This window comes from Serinus canaria, chromosome 10 (assembly GCF_022539315.1).
Source record: "Serinus canaria isolate serCan28SL12 chromosome 10, serCan2020, whole genome shotgun sequence".
NCBI lineage: Eukaryota > Metazoa > Chordata > Aves > Passeriformes > Fringillidae > Serinus > Serinus canaria.
This window is the reverse complement of record NC_066324.1, coordinates 13,057,854-13,083,596: the sequence shown is the minus strand read 5'-3', so window position 1 is coordinate 13,083,596 and position 25,743 is coordinate 13,057,854. Positions and strand designations below refer to the sequence as shown.

Sequence of the window (25,743 nt, the reverse complement as noted above, 5' to 3'; positions counted from 1 at the left end):
AGTGATAGATGATTCAATTACTTAATCCTTTCATGCATGCTTTCACTTTCAGCAAAGCAGCAAGGTGCAAAATCAGAGCGTGTTTAAGACAGTTTTAGTCCTCATTTTTAGCTATGGTACATTACCTCTACAAGAAACAGCTGATTGTATGTGAAGCATAACTACTTGAATGAAATGTAGCTACTACATCTTTTAATTCTCAGTGCTTGGTGTGTTGTATGCAGAGCTATTTACTGATTAATATTGCTTTGCAATTAGCAGGGAAATCGGAAACGTGAAGAAGTCCTACAGGAACTGCAACATTCCAGAGAAGTAAGCCTGTTATTTCATCCTTCAACAAAGTACACCCACTCTCCACTGTATGAGGGTACATTTAATTAATTTTTTCAGCTATGCCTTATTGATTCCACAGTTGAAATGTTTTCTATTGAGTTTGTTACCAAATCTGCACTGTTCTGATCTTGTGGCATCACATTTAGATTTTGAACTGCGTCATTGTCTTGCCATCTGTTAAAGCCCTGTGTCTGCTAAGCACTATCCTGAGAGAAGGCCAGTTGCTGGCCAAGTCAGAGAGGGTGACAGATTTTTAATTTTGCAGACAGGATGGGAGGGGTGGGGGACTGAACAGTGAGTGGTGATTGCTCAGACAGTGGTTGTGTCTCTCAAGCAGCCTGCTAACAGCACTGAAGTTCTACCAGGAGTGGCTCAGGTTGTGCACAGGGATTGGCTCTTTTGGGATTAGCTGAGGCAAGTGGGCTCCTTGGGGGGAAGCTGTGATTGATGGATGCCTGCTGGGTCAGAAGTCAGAAGCTATAGCTTCTTTGTGTGATACCTAAGAAAGCCCATATGAATAACTCCTTCCTGTCTTTTCCATTGATTGTATTCACAATAGGCTACTTAGGAACCGATGATGAAGAGATTAGGAGTACACAAACCCTGCCTCTTAGATGCACACAATCTTCAGACCATTTTACACCAGCAGGTTGCTGGGTACTCCCTTGGGCAGTCTCCACGTGTGGATTTCCATTTCATCAAAGGAGACAGGAGGGAAGAGCCCCAGCAGCTCAAAGCAGGTCTGTTGTTTGGTCGAGTCAAAAAATCTTGCAAGCTTTAACTGGAACTTGTTCTGCTTTATTCTTTCCATGCCTTGATGAGAGCACTTGGAAGAAAAAAGGGATTAGAAACTTCTATAACAGCCCTAAAGAGCAGTGGCTTGCAGGGATTGTGACTGTGTAATTAAAAGCCAGTCTGGGGATGGACTATGAGGGTTTATTGTTCCCCTAGAACTACTGTGGGCAGACAGGGCATAGAGCAGATTTATAGGATAAATAGGAATAGGATATAAGGAAGAGGAGATGCCATCTCTAGGCAACAAGGCTGCCTGCAAGCTGTCACACTGAGTCTGGGTCCTCTGAGAATGCTGCTAGCACTGCAGGGCCCGAGGGCTGGGACAAGAGCAGAGGCTGTAAACTGCAGGAATGTGATACATCCCCACCACCATGTGTGGAGGGCTGGGGAAGAGGAATTGTTCTGATTCTGCCTTTTGAAGCATGACTGTGTCTCATTTGGGGCACATTACAGGAAGAGATTAGATTTATGGGCTGAAGCCTTTCACAAGTCCTATGCTCTCCTGGCTAATGTTTTGATTTTCAGTACTGGCTCCCCTTACTGGAGTGCTTTTGATCAGGGGGTTCTTTTGCTAAAGAACTTGTACTTTTTACCTGACACAATGGAAAGAAATTACAAGAAAGCCTGAGTTTTTGTTTTCTTTTCATCTCAGTTCTGCCATTCTGCCACCTCGGGTACTGAATGAAGCTGTAAATGAGCTTCTTCACTGCCTGGGCTGTGGGATGGCTGCAGGTGCTCTCTGCCTATCTGGTGGGTGCTGCCTGCCCTGGGAGGAGGGAGAAGCCTGGTTTCTCACACACTGAGACAGCTGCTGGAGGTGTGGGGATAGGAGGGCCCCAAAGCTCTGCATTTCTGCATTGTGGTACTTGCTGTGCACCCAATGCAAAATGTTCAACCCCAGAGGTTTTTGCCAAGAATGCTGTTGACTCGCTGATTAATGCATTAACTGGTTAAAATGAGGGAAATAGAAGCTAAGTTGACTTGATTTCTCCTCTGTTGTGTGCCTCCTTAGACTGCACTAATCCATGTTATGACTTCTGAGATTTTCTCATCTGTTGATGTAAATATAGTCAATGAAATAAAATCCGTATGGAAATTTAATTTGCTGAGTCATCAGATCTCTCTTCGTGCTTGATTATAGCCTTGTTGTCAGAGCCAGGCTTGATGTGCTTTAAATTCCTGGCTTGTTACTGACTTGTTTAGCATGGAGCTGAGGGCATTTTCACAATGTTACAGAGATAGGAATTTACTTTCTAATTCTCAAAGAAAGAACTGTTCCTGGCTGATGCAAGGGTAGCTTACTGGAGAAATTTCAATAAAATTAGGGGGATTGATTGTTTTGCAGCTTGTTTTGTTTTGTTTGTTTTTGATACAGGAAAGATATATTTTCAGCATGGGATCAGTTGGAAAGACATTGCAAATGCAAGCTTCTGAGTCAGCAAAGAGCTGTCCAGGTAAGGAACTGGAATGAATGGTACAAATTTTTTTGACAAAAACAAATGAATCTATAAATGTACCTGTTCAGGCTAATAAATGTTTTCATGAGCGTTTGTGCCATGTCCTGGTTTGACTAGCAAAAACCTTTGCTGTTGAAGAAAAAATAGAGGAGAATTTGAACAATTTAGGTGAAATAAGGCAGGAAAGGAGAATTTAATGGTGCCTTGAAATGGTAATTCCAATTAATTGTGACTTGTAGCCACAATAAATGGTGTAGTTTTAGAAATGGGGAGGCACATTTTAGGGGATAATATGCCAGGTATCATTGACAGTTTTGTCTGTACTATCATCTCTGTTGCTAATGTGAATAAGTTTTAAATGAGCTGTCTTCAGGAGATATCACTCTCTTGTACAGTGGCCTGTGCAAGATGATATCAGGTTTAGACATTTGTGTCTTCATAACTAATTATAACCTTCTCTGTGTGGGCTCTGGTGGACAATAAATCCAATTACCTCTTCAGATCCCCAGGCCACTACTGGAGGGCTGTGCACAAAGCAGAGAATGGTGATGGTTATTATTTGCTAGGACCTGTAACAAACATTGCTATTTTTACATAGTACTGTTACAGTCCCCTCTATATAAATGATCAGCATATGGGAAGGGTTTCTTTGCCAGAAATATCTGATTTAAAAACTGAAGAAAAATATTCAATCCCGCCTCTAGATTTATCCAGTATTAATATTGCTGGCTCATCAAACTCATCCAGACTATGAATATAGGAAATAAAATGTTTTTCCCCTGGAAGATCAGAGCCTCTGTGCATCAAGTGTGTGTAGCTGCTGGGCTGGTTTCACCTCCCAGGACATCCTAGGGTGGGGTTGTTTCTCTTGCCATGGTGCCTGGTAGGCTGGCTCAGTACAGAGCCTCCTTCAGAAGGTAAAATGCTGAAGTGCAAGGTTTACTAAAGAACAGGCAAACAAAGCAAGTGTGGAAAGAGGGCATTGATGGATGGTGCTGGTGGATGGAGAGAAGTGATGCATTTCTTCTGGCTGACACAGCAGGGACAACTGGGATGGAAGTCATCAAAACTGGGGACTTTTTTGTGTTTGTTTGGGACTGTCTGTATCCCCATGATAGTGACAGAAAGAAGATATAAAATTTGTATCATTAAGGGATTTTTCCAGGAGAAAAAAATTTACAGTTTTTATGTAATTGTAATGATATTTAGTTGAGGGGATTAACAACCTTTAAAAAAAGTTGTGAACACATTTCTAGTGCTAGTCCAGGATTAATTTTTTTTAAACAACAACTTCCTAATTTGTTGAGCAGCCAAAAGCCATTTTGGAGATAAACCAAGGAGGTAAACCTCCTGCAATAGGTAAGTCAGAGGTTACAAAACATCAGCATTCTAGTGACTGCAAAAATATCATTACTATTGAATTATTTCACAGGGTCATAAAAGAGGTATTTTAAAGAAAGATTCTGAACCTATATGCTCTCTCACTGCTTACAATTTGAATTTTAAATTTAAAGTATTTTAATAAACAGTTGTAGGGATAATGACTATTCTTGTCCTCATTAGGGTCCTTATTTGGAAAAGTGAGAGTGGATAATAAGTATGAGTAGGTATCTAGACAGCAGGGTCAAAAATAAGAGCACAACTGTTGTCTGGTAATGACTGGGAGCTATGTTACAGAAAGAGAAATTAAACAGAGAAACAATGTCTTCTAATTACACAGCTAAAAAAAGCCCTGGCTGCTTGTTTACAGTACACAGCTGAAAGTATATTGCAGTGAGGGCAGGAGGAGAGATAACCAGTCCTCTGATAAATGGGAACTGGGAATGGGTAATTAAGAAGTACCACTCATATTGATATTTAGTTTCTAATGTTGCCTGGTTTCACATGTTCTGTAAAATTTTCCATTGACCCCGGGAATTCTGCTCGTGTAAGGAGTGATCTTGCCTGCCAAGGAGGCTAGGAGGTAGAAAAAAAAGCGTTTTCTCCTGAGTCTTCAAAGAGAATATTGATGTAACCTGATGGTAAATATGGAAAATGTGAGTTAGTAATCTTTGGAAGCTTGATCCTGCTGGCCAAAACTGTCCAGTGTTATCCTCTCATGACTATACTGGTGTGTGATTTGCCTGCCTTCAGGTAAGGCTTAGCAAAGCTCCTTTAGTTTTAATATTGCTGCAGCTGCAAGTCAGGTCTAAATTCTTGACACCATTTCTCTGAGTTCTGAGAGGGGAAAATGAACACTTTTAGCTGTTAGCATTATATTTCTAAGGGTTAGGGAGTAGGCTGTATCATTAATATTGGGAAAAGGTGCTGACTTGTGTCAAGTTGTCAATTACAAACATATCAGCCAAAATCAGCAGCAGGGAAAACCTTGATAAAACTAATAGAGAGTGGTTTATCAAAGAAAGGTGAAATTTCATTGGAAACACATTTTGGTTGACTGGTGATTTTGATTAAAAAGATAGTGTGATTGCTAGTGGACCTTGTCTAGGACAGAGCAATCATACTTATTTATCTTGCCTTAGAAAAAGATGCTGATAATCTTGTTGAAGGGAACAGTAACATTAAAAGTGTGAGCAGAGGAATACAAAAGGAGAGGAATGAGGATTTCCACGGAGAGGAGGTTGAAAGTGGTGGAAGCTGCAGTTCTGTGGGAGTTTTCAGATATTGTCTTATTCTCTTGTGTAGCTAAAATACAGTTTTAAAGTGAATATGATTGCAGAGCAATCATAACTTAATGTTGTGATATATTCAGGAAGGTGTTTGCATCTTTTGTGCAGTGATGCAGCTGTGCTGAGGCAAATACTTCATCACATGATTTTGTTTTGAATGCCCCTTGGTTAAAGTTAGGATACTTTACAGTAGAATTTCTTTTCTGATTTGCAAATCTTGTTAGAGCAAGTGGATAAATGTCAGCAGTAGGAAAGAATGAAAAGATTGGCCTTTATGCTCAGAGGCAGCCTCTTGTCTGCACTCAACTTGCTTGTGACAGAAAAAGTCAGACAGGTAAAACAGTGAAGCACTTACATCTCACTTCACAAATCAATTCCTGGATATCCCCAGAGGATTTGCACTCTAGTCCTACACAGACACCCTGAGAGGAGGGAAAAAATGCACTAGACTTAATTCCACTGTCTGCAGTCTATACTTATACACTCATACCATGGCATGAGTCTCATGTAGACTACTGTAAGCTGCATGTTCCCTATATTTCTCTATTTTTCAGGTTCTCAGCAGTTATTAGAACAAGTGGCTTGTGAGTTAGTGTCTGTCTGTCACCAGCCCTCTGATGGATCACATGCCTGGTGTTATGTTAGTACAACATGTTTGGTGATGTCACTTGCAAGAGTTAATGGATGTAAACTGGACCTGAAACAAAGGGAACCATAGGAATTTCCACCAGAAAAATATATGTCCCACTGTCTCTGCTATCTGCTAATTGGTTCATAATATACGCTATTAGCAGATGGTAATTTGGACCAAAAAAAGCTTGTTTTTCAAGTGAGTGAAAATAGCTGTCTCTGTTTTGAAAATGACTTCTGGTGTTTCCCATGTTCCCATGTTATCCACCCCACTGGCAAGCATTCTGTTATTGCACCTTGTTATTACATTTTAGTCCAACTTGTGTGTCTGGTATCTCAGCTTAAACCAGCAAATTCTTCTCAGCCAGCAATGCAATAAGAGAGCCAAGGGTCTTGATCTGGAAAATCTTGTTTCCAAATGTGTGCACTACTTTTGCAGGGCATGCAGCTCTCATTCCTCTTTAGAATGTTCCCTACTATGATTGAACACTCAGCACTTCTGGTTTTTTCAGTCTTCTGTCTTCTCTTTCCTCCCTTTTCTCGGCATAGTCTTCCTCCCTAATAAAGTTAAAAATCGCTCTCTTCTGTGATCTTGGCAATTGGATTTTTCTTTTCCTAGAATTTTTCCTTCTTTTATTTGAAAGCTTGGTGTGCTTGTTTCTGGCTGCCATGATTAGAGTGGGAATGTCTCAAGCAATCTTGGATGGATTGTTGCAAATCTTGGGGTTTGCAGATGATGAAATGAGGTGCAGAGGCAAGTGACAAGGCTGCAGAGGATTCATTGGCAGAACTGGGAACTGAGTTGTGTTTTGGTCATGAGGCCATTTTGCTCACTTCATCAAGGATTAAATTCTCAATTTTCATAGTAACCCTTTAAAATTGTCTTGGATAATTTTTGGCTTTGAAGTGAGTTCAGAAGTATATGTCCACTTTTTTACCAAAGTCTTGGTTTTGAGGGCAAGTTTCTGTTCTAGACTTGTTTCGCAACATGGCTTTTGTTGATTGCTGTCCCAAAAGACCAGGAGAGGGACACTGGGATAGGGTGAGTGGCAGGCAACATGGGAATGGTCCCCATCCTTGCTTTCTGTGTTGGTCTTTTTCCTGCTCTTCTATTCCTTTGCTCCCCCTCATTTTCCCCCATTGTTATTTGTCTGTAATGAGTCCCACTTCTCCTGTTTCCTTTCTGCATTCTCCTATTCATCATGTTCTTTCCTGCATCAGTGGAGTGCTGTCTTCTTCCTAGATCCAGGATAGTTTATTGACCTGTCCCTGGAGTGTAGCTGACTCTATTTTTGATTCCAGTTAAGGTCAAGAACTACATGTGGGATGTAGCTGGTCTCAGCTGGTTCCTTTTGGCTCTCATGATTTAGCTCCTGTGTTTTATGGGACACAGTGGGACTGAGAAGATGGTTTTCTCCTGGACTGAAAGGTACAGAAAGCAAATGTCACACCAGGTGGGTGTTGCCAGAGGGACACAAAGGTACTCACCACTGTTTCAAGACCTTGATGAGTTTTGGCATTATTGTCCATGGGGACAGCTGCTGAATCTGGCATGCCGACTCTATAATGCATCATATTTATTTCTGAAAGGGCAAATGGCAGACAGTGCTGCATAGAGTATCAGAACATAACTGAAATAACCATATTAGACTTTCAGGGTCTATCAGAATTGGATTGCAGTGTTGGTACAAGTACTGTTACACTAGAATGAGGCATTTTCTGTTTTCCAAATAATAGGAAAAATAAATGTATACAGAGTTGTTTCAGAAGGGGCAGGCAGCTTACTCTCTCTTATTTGTGGGTGCTTAACCTCAGCTGCAGGTAAATGGGGGTCACACTGTGAGGGATATCTGGTTTGACACTGCATGGCTCCAGCTTGGCTCTGGCAGGATTTACTGGCTGTGGTTCTGGCAGGCTAAGGGAACCAGTCAGATGTGAGTGATTCAGCTTTGTGCCTGGTGTCAGCCCTGCTGGGTGCAGACTGGCTCTGTGCCCAGCTGCTGCTGCTGGAGGGTTTGTGTGGGTGGGATGCTCTGACAGCACTGAGTGCCAGCAGGGCCTTGTTAGTGCTGAGGGAAGCCCTGGGGCTGTACCCTGCTGGGGGTGCAGAGCCCTGGGGTTCCTGGTGTGGACACTTGCCCGTGTGCTGCCCAGTGCCTGCAGGTTGGCATCGCTCTGCTGCAGCTCCTCTCACCCCTCCTGAGGGCAAGTGGCTCCAGGGGCCATTGCTGCAGGCCCTGGGTAACCCTCAGCATTGCAGATATGTACAGCCTCTTTGGGCTGGAACAGTGCAGAAGGAATTGCAGGGCTTGTCAGGGAAGAGAGAATACATATTCTTGGGAAGGTTTCTTTGGCTCAGGAAAATAAAGCCTGGGAATGGATGTGTTACCTTAGAAATATGCCTAAAGAACCAACTCCAGGGAAAGTTGTGCAAGATAGATGATGGCACAAGCAATAGGCATGAATTGGCAATGAATAAATTTGGATTGGAAGTCAAGTTCCTAACTGTCAGAAGAATTAAACTTTTGCAGAAGCAAGAGAGGAGTTCAAGAGCAATTCTTTTAAGAAATTATCTGAAATGGGCCTGGTAGCAAGTGGCTTGAGTCTGGATCAGGAGGCATCTTAGTCCCACGTGCTTCATTTGCAAACTATTCAGCATAATTTTTGTGAGCTCAGACTGGAGGAGTGCAATACTAGAGAGAGAAGGAATCAAGAAGTAATCATAAACCAATTTTTGTTGTTAGTGCAATGGTTTTTGATGATGTAGTGAACACAGAGGTTTTCTCATGACTGAATAAAAGAGTCAAGCAGGTGAGGTTACTGCAGATTAGTACCTAATTCTTCACTTGTGTCACTCCTGGGTTTAATCATTTGATGGAGTCTCTGTCTTGCAGATTTTCTTTTTCTCACTTGTATTCTTGTCAAATCAGGAGTTTATTGTCTTCCACAAATTTATAGCTGATGTTTACTGAATGCTCAGTGGATACCAGAGATCAAGCTACCTACTTTAGGTGGCATTCAGAAACTCAAGTTTCCTGTAATTTCTGGTAGTTTTAAATAACTTGTGAAAATGATTGCATATGAAACCACTAAAGTGACAGGAAAAACACAGGAACTACAGCCTTTTTCAACACAATACTGAATAAAATATGTAAAAGGCCTATCAGATTCTGACTTGTCACCACAAGAGTCAACATTATGATGCAAGACTTTAAGATCTCCTATTTTGTGAAATGGAAATGTTGAGGTTATTGTTGTATGGAAGTAATTAACAATGAATATATGTCTTTCCCTTCTTGCTGGGTACTACACTAGAATTCTGCAGAGAAAATTATTTGCCTGAATAAAATACCTTGCTCTCTTTTTCTCTCTCTCTCTCTTTTTTTTTTTTTTTAAATTTTGGAAGAGGAATGTGCAATTTTTAATAGGCCTTTTCCACGGCATACCGGCTGAGGTCTGGTTTTGTTGCTTTTTTCTCTTTGGTGTTGCAGCAGAGTTTTGTCCATGATACTCTACAGAGTGATTTATTTAATTTCTAAATTCTGTTCTTATTAAAACGGGATTCTATGTTAATTGATACACATGACACCAAAAACTGAGAGTTTCTGAAATAACTGTTTGCAAGCAGAATATAAATTAGGTTCAACTGCCTTGGGAAGAAAAGTGAGTGGCTCTTCTACCTGCTATTGATCTTAGAAACAGAATTGCCTTTACTTACAGCTTGGGTTTCATTTGCAATTAAAGCTGTAGAAAGAAATCTGTTTTTTCAGATCAAATGAAGGTTTTTATGTGAGAAAAATATTATGAGTTTCTGAAGAAAAGATATTTAAATAAGCTTCTCATGAGTCACTCTATGGACCTTATGTCCTCAGGTAGGATAAGATTTGAATATAAACTATTCCTGATCCTCTAAAGCATCTCTAAATCTATAGTTAGTGTGAAATTGCTGCATTTACTAAAATAATTGGGGTAAATTATTGCTCAAAGTGTGCCTTCGTAGACCTACCTATGTGTAAACTTGCTATATTTCATTTGGTTGAATCTTCTTTGTTCAGTAGTCTCATTTTCAGTTTAGTATCAGCTTATTCCTGACTGACTTCTAAAATCAAACTGCATGTGAGCTAAACTCAACTCCTTGTAGCTTTCCATAGAGAAATAATTAGCTTGATTTAAAATAATTGCACTTTGTTTAGAATAATGGGACTCATTTTGTGGACAAGGCATTGGCCTCAATAATGAGGCTGAGAGATGACTTCTGCTAAAGAGTACATGCAAAATACCACTCTGTGCCAGGGCAAAACAGATTCTCATCAATAACTACAAAAAAGGTTCTTCTCAAGAGGGCACTTGGATTTGCTTTCCAATCAGTGGATGCCATCAGCATCCAACTGAAAAGTCAGGTTTTAAAATCTGGTGTTTAAAGGACCCAAAGGAAAGCATAAACATAGACTGAGGGGGATTCCACTGGTTTGGCTGGATACTGCAGCAGTTGCTTTGAGCTGGGATTTGTGGGATTCCTGTATTTCAAGTACTGAGGCACAGAAGTGTTATGAATAATTGTGGCATATGAGAGCCCAGAATGGCAGGATAGGATTCTGGCAGAGTTATGTATTTTCTGTCTCTTTAGAGCCATAGACACAAGCAAGCTGTCTGTTATTTCATCTCAGTTTTCTGAGCTACTGTGATTTGCTTTTGTTATTTGCATGTCAGCTGCTGTCTGACTGCCTGTTGCATTCTGATATGGAGAAGAAACTGTGATTCAGCTTACCAAAAGTGTAATTTCAGAGACCAGCTGCTTATGGCTGTCCCTATCCACATCCAGATTCCACAAGCTCATGTGAGGTAGCAGATCTGCATATCAGCAAAATTCAAAATTTCCAGACTTCAGTGTGGCTTTTCGTTCACTTGGGAGATTGTAGAATTGAGTTCCAGCTCTGCCTTAGAGTAGTGTAGATTTTAGGGTCATTATTCCTGTAAATATTGAGCTTAACTAATATTCCATGATATCCATATTCACTAGTGAATAAGAGGCAATGAACATCCTTTGCTGCTATATGGCTTCATGCTCATTAGTTTGCTCTTTTTTACCAGCTGCGGTGTAGTTTGTGCATCCCTGTGGTATTCCTGGGAGAGGCTGCTCAGCAAAGCTCACTGTGCTCAAGCATATTGCAGGAAGCTTCTCACTCTCCTTACCTACGTTTCTAACAAACTGCAGATGGGTGTCTATAATGTCCTTTCCTCTGATGCCATAATTTCCTTTTCCCTTCTTGGTTTCATCTCCTTGTAACTACTCATTCCAGGCATGCCCCTCACTCTAGTCAGTCAATCTGGCCATATTTGCTCCTTTCAGCACTGTATTGATTTCACTTATTAGCTGATTTACTACAAGAATCCTCTCCTCCCCTCTCTTTTTAGTGTAAAACATGCTGGTATTTATGTACATGGGATTGTCATAATATGAGAATTGCTTAGGCAAGAAGCCTAAGCAATGTCTGTTTTCTAACACATGGCTAATTCCTGATGAACTTATCTACTTGGAACCCAACTAACTGCAATTTTTTGGCTGCTGCCTGATCACCCATTTTGGAATTCCTCCTGTGACAAGGGACTTGGCTGGGAATATTTGTTGGCTGCAATGGAGAAATCGACTTTGAGCGGTTCACTTGGTAAATTACAGGCTGTGCTCCTAATTATAAACACACACTTGTGGGAACATAATCATACAATTCCCTGAGGTGTATCTGGATTGCTGCATCCAGATTTTGAATGCTAGAGGGTAAGATACTGGGTTTTCTTTAACGTTAAATTATGAAGTGAAAGCCAGGGGCCTGAGGTCACACGGATCAATTCATGCTGTGCTAGCAAAATAATGAAAGCCTGCTTTGAAGAAACACAGGAAAATCTGCCTTCCCTATAAATACCAACCTGACCATCAGAGCAGGTGTTTAATTCTTGAATCCTTACTCCTTGTCACAGGGCAAGAGCCCCTGGAGGATGTCAGCCCTGCAGTAAACTGTAATCACAGAAGACAGCCACTACCCTGCAATAACCTGGCGAAGGCTCTGAGGCCAGGAAGCAGCAATGGCAGCACAGAGGGAAGGCTGAGGTGTGCCAAAGTTCCATGTCTGTAATGGGTGACCTCCTGCTTAACCAACAGCTGAAATCAGAGAGCACCATTTTACACTGGGGAGTTTGAGTGAAATATCTCTCACTTTTCTACCACAGGGCAGTGCGCAAGCTGCCCCTCAGCAGCAGCACTGCAGGCATGGCACTGTAAACTGTGTTTATTTTACTCTTTATAAATCCTCTTAGAGCTGCAGTCAAGGAGCCACTCTGTGCTGCAGCCCATTCTCAAGGGGACACACCACAAGACCAGTGTATTCTCTCACATGAGCTAACAATTTGCTTCTCATTCTTCACTTCCTGAAATAATTTTATCCAGTGGGATAATGATGCTGATTCTATTTTTTTGCCCCCTAACAAATATTTTTTGTTTTTTCCCAACAAATCTTTTTTTCCCCTCCTAGCTTTGCTCAGCAGAGTGCTATTCCCTCTCTGATTTAATTTTTAGTCCTTCAGCTGACGCTGACTGTGTGAGGACAGGTATCACAACAGCGTAACACATCTTACAACCCAGTTTTGCATGGTTGTCTGTCTCTTAAAAGACTGCCAACAGTCAGATTGCAGCTTCCCAACTATGGGTTAGTAAAAACCTTCTGGTGTATCCTGGAATCTTGGGTCGTTGACTTCCATGCTCAGAGCAGTTTGCAGCACCCAGCTGGTGATGAGACCTGCTGGGATAACAACATGTATCCAGTCTCTTGCCTTTAAGATTTGTGGCTTGTTCTTCCCATCACATTAGCAAAGACATTGTGGAGAAAAAATGGATTGCTAGAAACCTGGGGTTGCTGGAAGCATTAAACATTTTGTGTAAAGGCAGCAAAATCAGGTATTTTCTCTTGGGAGGAAATACTGTTGCATAGTAGGAAAAAAATCTAGGTGGCTAAAATATTAATGGAATTTTGCTCCCATTGATGTTGAAAGTGTTGAAAGGCTGCATATTCATAAGGACAGTATTTCCTTTAATCTTGTCTGCAAAGTCAGAGTCTGATGGTTTTCCTGGGTGGTTCTAAACAGATTCACCAGGTTTGCTTTTGGAGAAGTGCCACTTTGGTTATTAACTCCATTTTGCTCTGTGACTGGCCAGAGTGTCTTTGTTTTGTTTGTGGTTACATCTGATGAACTAGCAGATGTTTGTTGTGCTCTTCCTGGGCTGTGAAATTCTACTGAAATGGCTTGTGTATCTATCCAGAACTTTCCTTTTCAGTACCTTAGAAAGAGTTACCATAAAGCAACCTGGCCATCATGTTTGTTTATTAGACATGCGTGCACACGTGTATAAAATCCATGGATCTGTTTGCCGTGCTTCTGATACAGGGCAGAACTATCTCAATAAAAAATGCTTTTCGCAGTCTTGAAACTGACTTTTATTACTATGACATTTCCCCTTGCTCAGTGATATATTTAAAAGGGGTTTTCATGCCTCTGAATCATTTTGTATACAAAGAAAGGAAAATGACAACATTATTTTTTTTCTTTGTGTCCTCAGGAAAAAAATTGCTTTTTTCTGTCTGGATTTTACACATACAAAAAGAAACTAACTCCTGTAACTCATCAATCTGTTTGCTGGCAAATTTTACTGTGATGTATTAATGCAGAACAGCTCAATTATGTACAAGTTCTGAAGTTTAGTAAGTGTTACCATGCCCTGAATAGAATTTGATGTACTTTGGAAAACCCCTTAAAAATCCTAAGGTAGTTTATAATGAATACTTAATTTTTAAAAATGAAGCTAATTTGAAACAATTTATATCTTTGTCTTCTCTATAACAAGAAAACGTAGGCCAAGGAACGAGTTTTGTCATGCTTCACATGTTACCAGCTCTGAGTTTATGGCTGTGTTTAAGTGTTATGCCCAAAGCAGTTATGGTTTAAAGTGTTTAGCTTGTATGTTTCCAGGTGCTACGGAAGCAAAAGCTTGGTATTGGGTATGATGGGATTTAATCCCCTTTCTGATTTTTGAAGTGCTAATCGAGTTTGCAATGGTACTTGCTCATGCTAGAGTTAATGATTAAACCAAGTGAAACTCCTGTAAAAACTATTAGCAGACTCTTCTGGAGAACACCTGCTTAGGTAGTAGTTACATGTTTTCTATGCTTTTGTGGAATTCCATCACCTAAGCAGTGAATCATTTCCCAGAATCACAGAATGGTTTTGGGTTCGGAGGGACTACAAATATCATCCTGTTCCAGCTCTCCGTCATGGGCAGGGACACCTTTCACCAGATCAGGTTGCTCAGAGCCCCATCCAGCCTGGCCTTGCACACCTCCAGGGGTGGGGCAGCCACAGCTTCCCTGGGTGACGTGTGCCAGTGCCCAGCCAACTTCTCAACAAAGAATTTCTTACTAAAATCTAAACCTGCCTTCTTTCAGTTTAAAGTCGTTATCCCTCATCCTATCACTACACTCCGATCAAGAGCCCATCTCCAGCTCCAGCTCTCTCAGACCCCCTTTAGGCACTGGAAGGGGCTCTAAAATCTCCCTGGAGCTTCTCTTCTCCAGGCTGAGCAACCCCAGCTCTGTCAGCTGGTCTTCATAGGAGACTTTATAAACTGCACATCTATTGTAATTCCAAGGTCTTTAGATAAATTAACAGCATTATCATTGCTTTTAAAAAAAGACTTTTTCTATTTAGTTTATGTCTTCCTTTCATCTCACAGCACTTACAGTGTAATTACAAAGATTAGCAGAGAGAATTTCACGATAGTCCAAGGCATCTGCTTCCCGTGATTGTAATATGAGAGGAGAACCCGCAGAGGGCACTGTATTGTCTCAGATAAGACACATCCTCCAGAATCAAGGAGGATGTAGGATTTTTTAGGTTTCTGCATTTTCGTAAAATTGCAGTCAGAAAATATATTTTTTTCATGTATATAGTGATAAGCAGCGTTACAGATTGGACATATGATTGACAATCTCTGTTTCTTATTTCTTTGAGATGAAATGGTATAATCCAGAACTATCATGCCATGTTTTCAATGCAATCCTTGTCCTCACCTTCCTTCCTTCACTCATGCTTGTCTGAACATTTCAGCTGTGCAAGCACTTGGAAATCGATGTCGTAACTTAATAGGGTAAATTCTAAACCTGCCATATGTCAGAACAGGCAATTTGAAAAGCACTGATACAAAGTGTGCAAAATTTACTGCCGTCCATCTAAAGCAGGGCTCAAATTTCAGGTCTGATCCTTATCAGGAGAAGAGTACAATGCAGCTCTTCTGCAGAAAGGGATTCACAAATGGAAATTTCTGTTTGTTGTCTTCCAGAGATTAAAATTTGCTCAACTCTGTTTTGTTTGTATTTGAAAAATAGAAAGCATTTTTCATGGTTATAGAAAAGTGATGAAAAAGTTGTGTTCCACTACGTGCTGGCTGTGGATTTAAATTAAGCTTTAGGGATTTTAAAATGCAGCCCACAAGTTACTGTGTATTTCCTCAAGCCTTCTTGACATCTTTGTTTAGACTAAGGGTTTCCCTGTCCTAGCTGGTGCCCCAGAATTGCTAGTCTGCCTTATTTTTTTCTGCAGGTGATTATAGTAGAATTTGCTTTCTAGTTCAGTTTTCACTGAAGTGCAGATTTGTGTCTGAAATACAGTTATGTCTTTAAGTTATTATTGGATGCTCAATCTAGTTGTGGTCCCTTCTCATGCAACATTTACAAAACAGGCCTCAAGATCTGTCCTTGTTACTAAGTGATGCTTTACAGAGAGCAGTGAGCAATGATAAAGACTTCTACAGGTTGTGAAATGCTCAGCTAACAAATACAGAGAATGATGTACCTTGATTTTTATCTTGGGTCTTCTAGTTCTTTTGTATTTTGAACAATCTCTCTTCTAGTTCTTTAATTGGGAGGATATTGTGTGATAATGACAGATGTTTCAGAAGCTCTGTGTCTGGTCACCTCGTACTTCCACTGCAGTGTTGCAGTTTATTCTTCCTGTAAAATTGTGCAGAGGTAGTACCCAAGGGAAACAAAGAATAGCAGAACTAGGAAAGCTAAGAAGTATTGATCAGATTTTGCTTTAGAAAAGGTTAGGAATGATCTTCACCCTTTAGACTTGTGACCAGTCTTTCATCCTTTGCTTCTTAGCCCCAAGCTAACAACCCCTCCTGCTTTGCACATGATCAGACCTTCCTGCAACTCAGCATTTAAAAAACGCTATTGTCCTTTATGCATCTCTGTCAAGGGGACTCAAGTCAGGTGGACAGACTCCTGTTCTCTCCCCTTCTCTTCCAGGAGAATTATTCAGCTGTCAAGGAAAATTATTTGGCAGAGGACAGTTCCTGTTCAAGTCTTCTAAGGTTCATTGGGCTGGCATGTCCTGATGGAAGGGGATTTTGCTTTCTGGCTGGACCTGCAAGCTGACACCTGAAAATTGTATTAGAAAACATGTTAATCATTGTATGGCAGAGAGATGGCAGCCACCTGTATCGGAATGCTTTTACTGAACAAAAAAGGGACTCAGCACCAAGTCCTTAGTTTGGTTCTCTGATTCCATGCCCATTGGGACCTGTATTGGGACTTTCTGGTTTCCTTAGTACTATGTGGACAGACCTCTCAGAACAGGGGCTAATTGTCACAAAAAACAAATTTTCAAAAATGAAAAATCAATTTTTGCCTGTGAGTCAAAATGTTAACTGTCTCTTTATTTTGGTTTGTAGCATTAAGTTGGAGGAGGGTGAGCTGTAAAGTCATGGAAAAGGCTAAAAGCCATGACAGTACCAAAAGACCTTTTGACACTTTGGAAGTAATGGGTATGACAGCAAAGCAAATGCAAAATTCCTGTCTTTGTTCCTGCTGTGGAACCTGTCTCCTTGATTCCTGCCTTGTCTCTGGGTTCCTGCTAGTCATCATGAAAGGGAGAGGTGTCAGCAGCTCTGCAGAATGGTGGCTGAGACTTGCAGAGCTTTGTATTTCCTCTACAAAAGAGCACATTTAATTCACATCCTGTAGAAGGCAAAGCAATACTAAAGCACTTGGAGAAGGTAGATTTGTTCCCATCACTCAGATGACCGAGAGCTTTCAATACCCCTTTCTTGAAAACCCCTGCTGACTGAAAGAAATTATTCTATGAGAACTGAGTGGCAGTGATATGTATTTGATTTTGCCTTGTGCAAAGTGTGGAGAGCACATCAACCCTCATTTTGGGGTGAGTGGGAAAAAATATGTATCAGACAGTAGATGTGGTTTTCTATGCTGGCTGACAAAGGCAGCACAGGCATTAAAGATTAAATTAACTGGACACTGTACTGATCATGGACCTCTCAAGAAAAGATTTAAGCATGCTCCTATTTTTGAACATTCTTCTTCTTGAACTGGGAATTCTGGATACAAACTGTGAGTAAAGTGGAGATACATATGCAGTTTTAAGAGCATCAGACTCACTTGGAAAGAAAGTACTGGCATTTTTTTCTAAAACTTCTCTTACAAAGTTTCCAATTAAACTTTCCTACACCAAATAAATAGGGATATAGATAGCCTATACCAGTGGCCCAGATCTAGCAGCACTTGAGAACTCCTATCTCTGTGTGCCCACCCCTTCCTTGACGGGGTTATCCAAGGTACCAGGCAGTCAACTTGTATGGTATGAACAGCCTCTGTTTTTATCTGACTGTGGAAACCGAAAAGGACAGAGTCATTTACCACAGGTCTTTCCAAAAATAATCACATAGAAAAATAATTTTATGATTGCACTGAGCTAGAGGTGACTACTGGGGATATTTCTCCTCAGAGACACCTTTGGCTCGCAGGCAGTTGCTACTAGGCACTCGGAATAGGCCCATGCAAAGCAGGAACTTAGTTTACCTCAAGTGGAAAAAGTCCAGGCGATGGTGAAGAGAAAGAGAGCGGGCTCTGCCAGAGGGTTAAATCCAGAGTTTATTCCAAGGTATTACAGCTCCGAATCTCAGTAACATCTCCGACAGACCCCGATTGCGTCGCTTCAACGCCTTTTAAGCTCACAGGAAGGTGGGAGGGAGGACAGGTGAGCCACCAACCAGGTGGGAGGGGGAGGGTCTCAGGGTACAATGACACCTGGACAGGCCAATGACTCCAGGTCTGAAAAGCATCTTTTGAACTTCTGCCAATCACACGATGCCCTTGCTGGAATGTGGAACTTGACAGGCAGACAGTAATTAGGAATAGGGCAGGGGGCAGGCAAGGAGGAAGTAGTCACAGCTGAGGGACAGGATTTAGCTTTACACCGCAACATAATTTAGCTTGGTAATGAGAAGCTGTCTCTGGAATGCTCCACAGTGGCTTATTAATAAAGTCTACAATACTTACTACAATATAGATTGGATTACAGCAAGGAAGAGCATTCTGCCAAAATGTAGCTGTCCAGAAAGATTGTATGAGCAGGATATAATCTCTTTCATCAGAACTAGGGCATGTCACTGTCATGAACACCTCTCAATTATAATAAAATATGCCGCAGAATCTCTAATGACCACAAATAATCTGGATTGCTGATCTTGTCAGAGATACTGGACTCAGAAAAGTCAGAATACTCTGAGCTCTTCCTGTGCTGTCTCTGTTTGGCATCTGAGATGGAAATGAGGAAGCACTATTATTTCTGCTTCTTCATTTTTTTTTAAGCCCCTTAAAAACACATCTGAAACTTTTTGTGTTGTGTCCTGTAGACAGTTGTAAACCTGTGTAAATGGGTTTGTCTACTGAACTGTCTGACATATTTGTAACTGTAGTACTGCGAATAGTGCTCCCGTTAAGTAGGAATGGGGCTACTGTGCATCCACTGTTATGTATATATTTAAATAAAAACCAGTTTTTGTCTGTTTGGGTGTATTTATTTCTGTATCTGACTACATGGCAATTTAGAGCAGATTAGAGGAAGGTGACCGTGTTTGTCTCTTCTGATTCATGTGGGAGACTGTCTCAGCAAACAGTGATTATTATTTCACTGAAAAGGCTTTTAATATAGTAAATTCCACTTAGTGACAATCTAATGTGACTATTTGAAATGGCAGACTGTACAGAAACCTGCTGGGAATATTGATAGTGTGGCACCAAATGAGAAGTGTATGCAGTAGTCTGTCAGCTACTTTTCTGCTAACTGACACAAAGAAATGCAAAGCAACCCAAATTCTTTAAGACAGATTTCTGTGTTCTGTTGGGATCCTCAGATTGCCCTTAACCAGCTGAGTCTAACTAGGGAGCATATTTTCTTCTAGTATAGTAAAAATATTGAGCTTGTTACAATGTTGTTTTAAATGCTGTTTTATCTCCCTGGGGTTTGGCTCATTTATTCTTGTCTGAGGCTGTAATTACAAATTAGAAATCGTTATTTTTATATGCATGACTCTGACTCCCTCTTTTGCTTTTTCTATCATTCCAAATACTTTGATAATCCTACCTGGGCAGTATAGAAACAAACTGTATTTTCATATAGTTCAGTTTAGGCCAATTCAACAAAAATATTGCAATCTATTTTATTGAAGAGTTTCAAGTTTGTATGATGACAGTTTCAAGTTGGTATGCTGACAGCTTAATTTTCAGGCCCTCTGTGGATTCTATGATCTGTAAATGTGCTTTATAAAAATCTATGTGTAGGATGATGTTGGCATGGGTGGTGCTGATATGACCATCAAGATAAAACTAAGAGGAACTGTAACTGAGAAAAATAGAACCTATTTCATTGTCCATAGGTTTTAGTCACTCTTTTAATACAAGCATTTTGTCAAGGACATTTGTTCTAGTCACGTGTCTCAAAATCAAGACAATTGAATAGATTTATTTATAAATGCAATAATTGATATTTCAATTACTCCTTTTCATTTTTTTGAGTCACTGTGCCTCAGTTTGAAGATTTCAAATCATCTCAAATAATAAAACTATTTAAAGCCATGTACATGGTGAGTACATTGTTTCTAGGAACTAAACTGAAACAAAGTCTGATCAATGATGCATTAAATATCTTGGCATATATATATATATATATATATATATATATATATATATACACAAGCCTCTCTAGGAGTGGCACTTACACATTAACAATGTGTTATAAATGAGGATTAAAGGAAGAAAATATTCTAGCTTTAAGTGCTTTTGTCATTTGCATATGTCAACAAAGAATATCAGAAAATGATAATTTAAGCAGTTTGGTTTTAATGGCCTTTTTTCTCTCAATTTTATTCCATTCTCCGACCTACACCTTTAGTTACCTCTTTAAATAATTCCTTCATTCCACCATTACTGTAATGGATTGAAGTACTGAGTCATGGCTGAAGAGAACCCAGACTGGTGCTGGAATTTATTTGGTCTGTGAAAAATGAGGATTTGGGCAGTGATGCAGTAATTATAGCATCTCCTCGAGTTCTCGAATGGCTGCAGACAGACGTGTTTTATACTGCCTGGGAGGCAGGCGGGCACTTCATCAGGGGCTGCTGCTGGGGCACTGCAATGAGGGCTGACTAATGCTTCATATTTCTTAGGTGCTTTTCTCCAACTTGGCACTGTATGCATAAAAGTGAGAACAGTCTGCTTGGATCAATATCCTCAGTGATGAAGAATTTTGCACTCATTTTATGTTGGTAACGGTGTAATGTTATAATAGAAGCAGCTATTAACCTTGTATTTACTGTGCTCTTCTCTGTTAATGGCTATGGCACTCTAGCAGAGTCACTAAAGAGGAAAGACAGAGTCACTCAAACCAATTTATAAAATTTTTCCTTTGGTCTTTCTATAGTTTTGATGTGTGTGAAGCACTTGTTCCCATTTTGTTAAATGCTGTAGTCTTAAACCTCAAGCTCTTTCTGTTATCTCTTCCTCTTCATCCTTCTCCCCTTTATAAAAGAGAGGAAGCTTTATGTTACAAAGCCTGCAAGTTTTATGTATTCCCTCAAAAAATAGACATTTTTTTTGTGAGGTATCCTTTATTCTGTAGCTGTTGTGAGCATCAATGAACTTAAAATTTCTACTCTGTAAAAGGTGTAGCATTGCAGGCACACAGTTGTGGTGATTGGGAGTGGGGCTGTGGCCCAGCCTCATCCCCAATGGGCTATAGCTGTGAGCAGCAGGTGAGCAGTATCGACAGCAGTGAGCCATGGAGTGCCCAGGGGCACTGACCAACCACCAAAGGGAGCAGAGGGCACACAGGTGCAGTGCATCAGCATGAGGGGTAGAAAAGGTTGGGCTAAAGAGCAAGAAAGAGCAGATATTTGCAGCTTTCTGAAGTGATGTGGTGGTCCTCTCTATGGGTAGGGGCCTGAAGGCTTCTGATGAGGTGAGGTGTTGTGTTCCTGTGTATGGGTGAATGCTGAAAGCCTGCTGAAATTGTAGGGGGATGCTCTGTGTATTGTGGACATCTCAACTGTGATGTATGCTGTGACACAGGATCACAGAAAAATACCCTTAGTTTGTACTCCAGGGAGCTTCTAATGCTCAGTATCAATACAAATTGCACCAATTAGTTTGAATTTTTGCCAAATTACTGTAGTTACAAATAATGTAACTTTCAGCAATCTCATGGGACTTCAAAACCTGAACAGAAAAAGAAAATTAGGAATTTAAAATTATTTCTCTGTTGAAGAAGATAAAAGTAAATGTAATCAAAGAAGATGATATATCCTTCAGTTTTGGATTAATTGAATGACAGGCAAGAGAGAGCTCTCCCCTCCCCAAACACTTAAAATTTAAATTGTGAAACAATGCTCTGGAGCATTTTTCAGGCTTATGGCTGTCACCAGTAGCGGTAAAATATAGCTGGTGACAGTTATAAATAGTGCAGGCTGTATTAATGCTCTGTACTGTGCTATGATTTGTGCTATAAGGAAGGTGAAACTCAGATTTGACAGGGGGGTAATTTTGAATGAAATGTTCAAGAAAGCCATAATTTAAAACATACTCTATACCTGACATTATTATTGTGTAAACATAAAGATTCAGCGCTGACAATTGTAAGTTGATCTAAAACCTCATTTAGGGAAGAGTTAGTGCTTGTGACAGATCCCTGGTCAATATTTCAGTGTTGTTTCTGTGTGCTCAGAGCAGCTTCTGTAATTGCCATCACACAGCCCTGGTTTTTTACCCCCAAACAACAGTCATAGAAGAAAGGTGGGTGCGCACAGTAGGTAACAATTAGCAGAGTGGCTCTGGGCCAACATAACTTAAATCCAATATTTCTGTGACCTACTGCAGCACTGAGTTCTCCTTCAGTAATTTTCCTTGCTTTCTGACTTTCATCAATACCAGTTTACAGCACCAAGGCCAATTCCTTCACATGTACCCTGTTGGTCTGACTGCCATCTTCTATATAATTTTTCTGGCTGCACACTATTCTCACCAGTTTTTAACTGCCACACTACAAGCTATATTTTGGGCAAGAAGAAAGGACTTTGTGAGGAACAAATAAAAATCACCATATTTATAAAATTGACCGTCTTTGCTTACCTCTACTAGCAGATGCACACTCAAATGATAAAAAAGATAACTTCTTGATTTATTTTTAGGTGTGATGGTGCTCCAGGGCAGACAGAGCTTTGCAGTGGACATGCCTGGACAGTCTTCTGAGTGAGGTGGCCAGAATGCCCAAAAGGCTATAAGCCATACCCTTCTAAAATGTTTTATTAGAATTAAATTCAAAGACTTAATGCTTACAACAAAAAATCTAAAATCCCAGTGCAGGTGGAGCCTAAATTAGAGCTTATATGGAGTTCTTTAGTCTTTGCAGATGAGTCTACAGACTAAAGCTTTGTATTGTCTAACTCAGTAAATTTTGGCACCAGCAAACTGCGCGGTTCCCAGTAGTTCCTGGAAAGTTTTGCCCTGGGCAGCTTCTTTCTTCCCTGTTTCTTTCTGTATTTCTGCTTAGACCTTTGCCTCCTTCTCCCACCCCTGACATGACTGTGCTTCTCCAGAGGGCTCCAACAGCTGTCTACTCAGGTGATGTCTGCTAGGTCTCAGTACATTCAGTTGCTACTTCTGATATTTTTATGGAATTTACAGCATTTGTGTCTTCGTTGATCAGGAAACTCAACTTACAGGAGCGTTGGAAAAAACAGTAAGCCTTGCAAAGTGGTTTCACATCAGATGAAAACTAAGGGAAAATTTATGGCATAAGACTTCAAGTTGCTGCGTTCAGAGAATGTTTAACTTGTATTTGCAATTAAGCCAGGAATTATTTTCATGAAGCTGCTATAGTGTAATTGATGGCTCTTTCATGAGGGCTAAGATGACAGCATAGGTGCTCCATAAATCACTAAAATTAATGTTTGTATTGCAGTATTATAACAGTACTGTTCTTGATTAAATCACGTGGGCTTTGCTCTTATGCCTAGAGAGCCAAGAGAGATCTTGGTTGGATCTTGGACAGGCTGTCAGCACCTCATTCACAGAACACAACCTTGCTGCCCTCAAGGGGTTTGCAGATCTTACACGGGAAGAAGTCCTAGCAGCATAAATCAATATCCCAAAGCTGTGGAAACCTGTAGCAAGGCAAATAAATAGTTGCACTGTTGTCATTTTCTGCAGTCACTGAAGTGCTATAAACATTAGCAGCTTCAGAAATGAGTGACATAAGTGGCTCAGTTAATGTAGTTATCTAATTAGGTTGGGTATGAAAGCATGCTTTAATCTCTCTAGTTATCTACCTACTGGAAAATGAACAGTTAATAAAATGGAGGTTTTTTAAATGCTGGTATAAGACCCTCCTTTACTGCAAAAATTTTTATTGGGAAAGCAACTACTCATAGCTGTGTGGGTGGGGAACAAACTTAGTATTCAAAGGGCAAGTTATGCAGACTGGGATAATTTCATACTTTCATAAAAGTATGGATGTTCATGCTGGAATAACTGATGTTGGAGTGGGTTTTGTTTGATTTTCCCCATAGTTTTTAGGACTTGGTCTTTGTTATATGTGGCAGTTGGATTAAATGGAAGATAATTTCTCAGAAAAAAATTAATGTTAGCCCTGCTCTAAACAAGAAATTGACCTAGACCTATAGAGCTTCCTTCCCAAAAACATTTCTCTAGAATAAAAAAGCATGGATTCACAAAGGTTTTTGCTGCTGTAATTTAACAGGAATTCATTATTATTAAGGCTTCTATTTTGTAGGGAGTTATTAATATCTTTTGCAGTTTTGATGTTTTTGCAAGATATATAGGGTGCCAAAATATTGGCTCTCAAGAAGGTATCTGATCAGTGCAGAAAGGCATCCACTGAGTCTGGAGAACATGAAAGCAAATATCTGTGCCTGTGAGGTACTGAGGAGCAATGAAAACAGGGAAGTAGAAACGTGTTGTCAATCCAGCACCTTATCTAATACTAAATTCATGTAGAAATCTTTTCTGTTACCCATTTAAAATACTCTTCTTCAATCACCCAACTCTGGGCTTTAATATCATAAAAAGGATTACTGAAGGCACCTGGATGCTCAGCATGCCATTCATTGGCTCTTCTGAAAGTGTGTTTCTGTCAAAATAGTAACAGCAACAGTAATAATGAGAGATGTCTGCCCTCTGTGCAGGGATGACGCCCTGGGAATCTCCGCTCAGGGTGGCACATCCTGACTCCAGTTTTATTGCAGGAAACCAGGAAATGCTATCAAGAGCTGGGACAGATGGGAGGGCAAGGAGGCAGGCACGTGGGCTGGGAGCCAAGAAGGTTTGGTCATTAGAGTTGACTAAACTGACCTGCCCTTGAAAAAGTTTGCTGGGTTGGCATTTTCTGATGGAAATTTTTTGTCTGTGTCTGTTGAGGAACTGCACAGCTTTTGAACAATGAGCACCTTCCCTGCCAGGCTGGATTTGTCACCTCACTTTCTCTTTTTCCTGGGTTGGGCTTCAGGGCAAGGACAGGTTCCAGGTGGGGCAGCGCCATGGGGTCTGACAAGAACTTCTCAGCAAAGGGCACCTGGTATCCTCCACTGGGGCCCTGGGAATCCACTCCAGAAGACTGAGGTAGTTGCAGCATTTCCTGACTATAAAATCTGCAACTGTGCCCACTCAGTTCTTAGCTAGGCTAGACTAAAGACAGACTAGTTGAGATCATATTTTCCATTTTCACTCTGAAAATGCCTGAATTATGTGAGCAGATTGTAAGGAATAAAAAAGAAAAAAAAATTGCTGCAATCAATCAGAAGCCTGTAGATTTCTGCAGTTTGCACACTGAAAGGTCCCTAAAAACACACATCTTGTCTCTTGTTTTGCAGATACTTGAGAGGAATGGTATCTATTGTTTCTCTTTGTGGCACTGACCCATTAATGAAGCCACCTCTTGCCCCCCAAGGGGTGGGGGTGACTTATATCCTGTTTCTCAGAAAATTGTCTCTTTGTGTGTTTGTATATTTATTTTTGACAGACCTAGTTATAGCAGCTGTCTTGCTTCCATTGCTTTGCTTTTTAAGCATGGAATTTTGATTACACCCTTGTCTTCTCTGAAGTATGAAAAGCCATTTACAGTACTGTTGACATGTCAGTTATAATGTCTTCCCTTCTGCTCTTCAGAGACGCTACCAAAGGGGATTGTATTTGAGGGAGATCAAGATTTTCTGATGATCACTTTTAATATAGGCAGATGAACAGAATTTTAAAATCATCTTTTATGTTTTGACCTCAGGGGATAAAAGAACTATATATACCATGATGGCTGAATGTAATCAATCTTCATATACTTTCTTGTTGATTTTGTCTCTCCCTCCTTAATTTAAGAAGATTGTTGTGTATTTATGTGAGGAAACTTATTGAAAATATACTGGTTTCTGCAAATTTTCCAGTGGCTGT

General features: G+C 40.4%; 1 long non-coding RNA gene across 2 annotated transcripts in view; it reads left to right on the top strand.

The window, feature by feature from the left end:
• LOC115484174 (uncharacterized) overlaps positions 1-25,743 on the top strand; it is a 102,510-nt gene that overhangs the window by 3,409 nt on the left and 73,358 nt on the right. For both annotated transcript variants that reach the window (XR_003944906.2, XR_007778459.1), the window contains exons 2-4: positions 259-312; positions 893-1,073; positions 2,504-2,582. This is a non-coding gene — a long non-coding RNA (uncharacterized LOC115484174). The remainder of the gene's footprint in view (positions 1-258; positions 313-892; positions 1,074-2,503; positions 2,583-25,743) is intronic.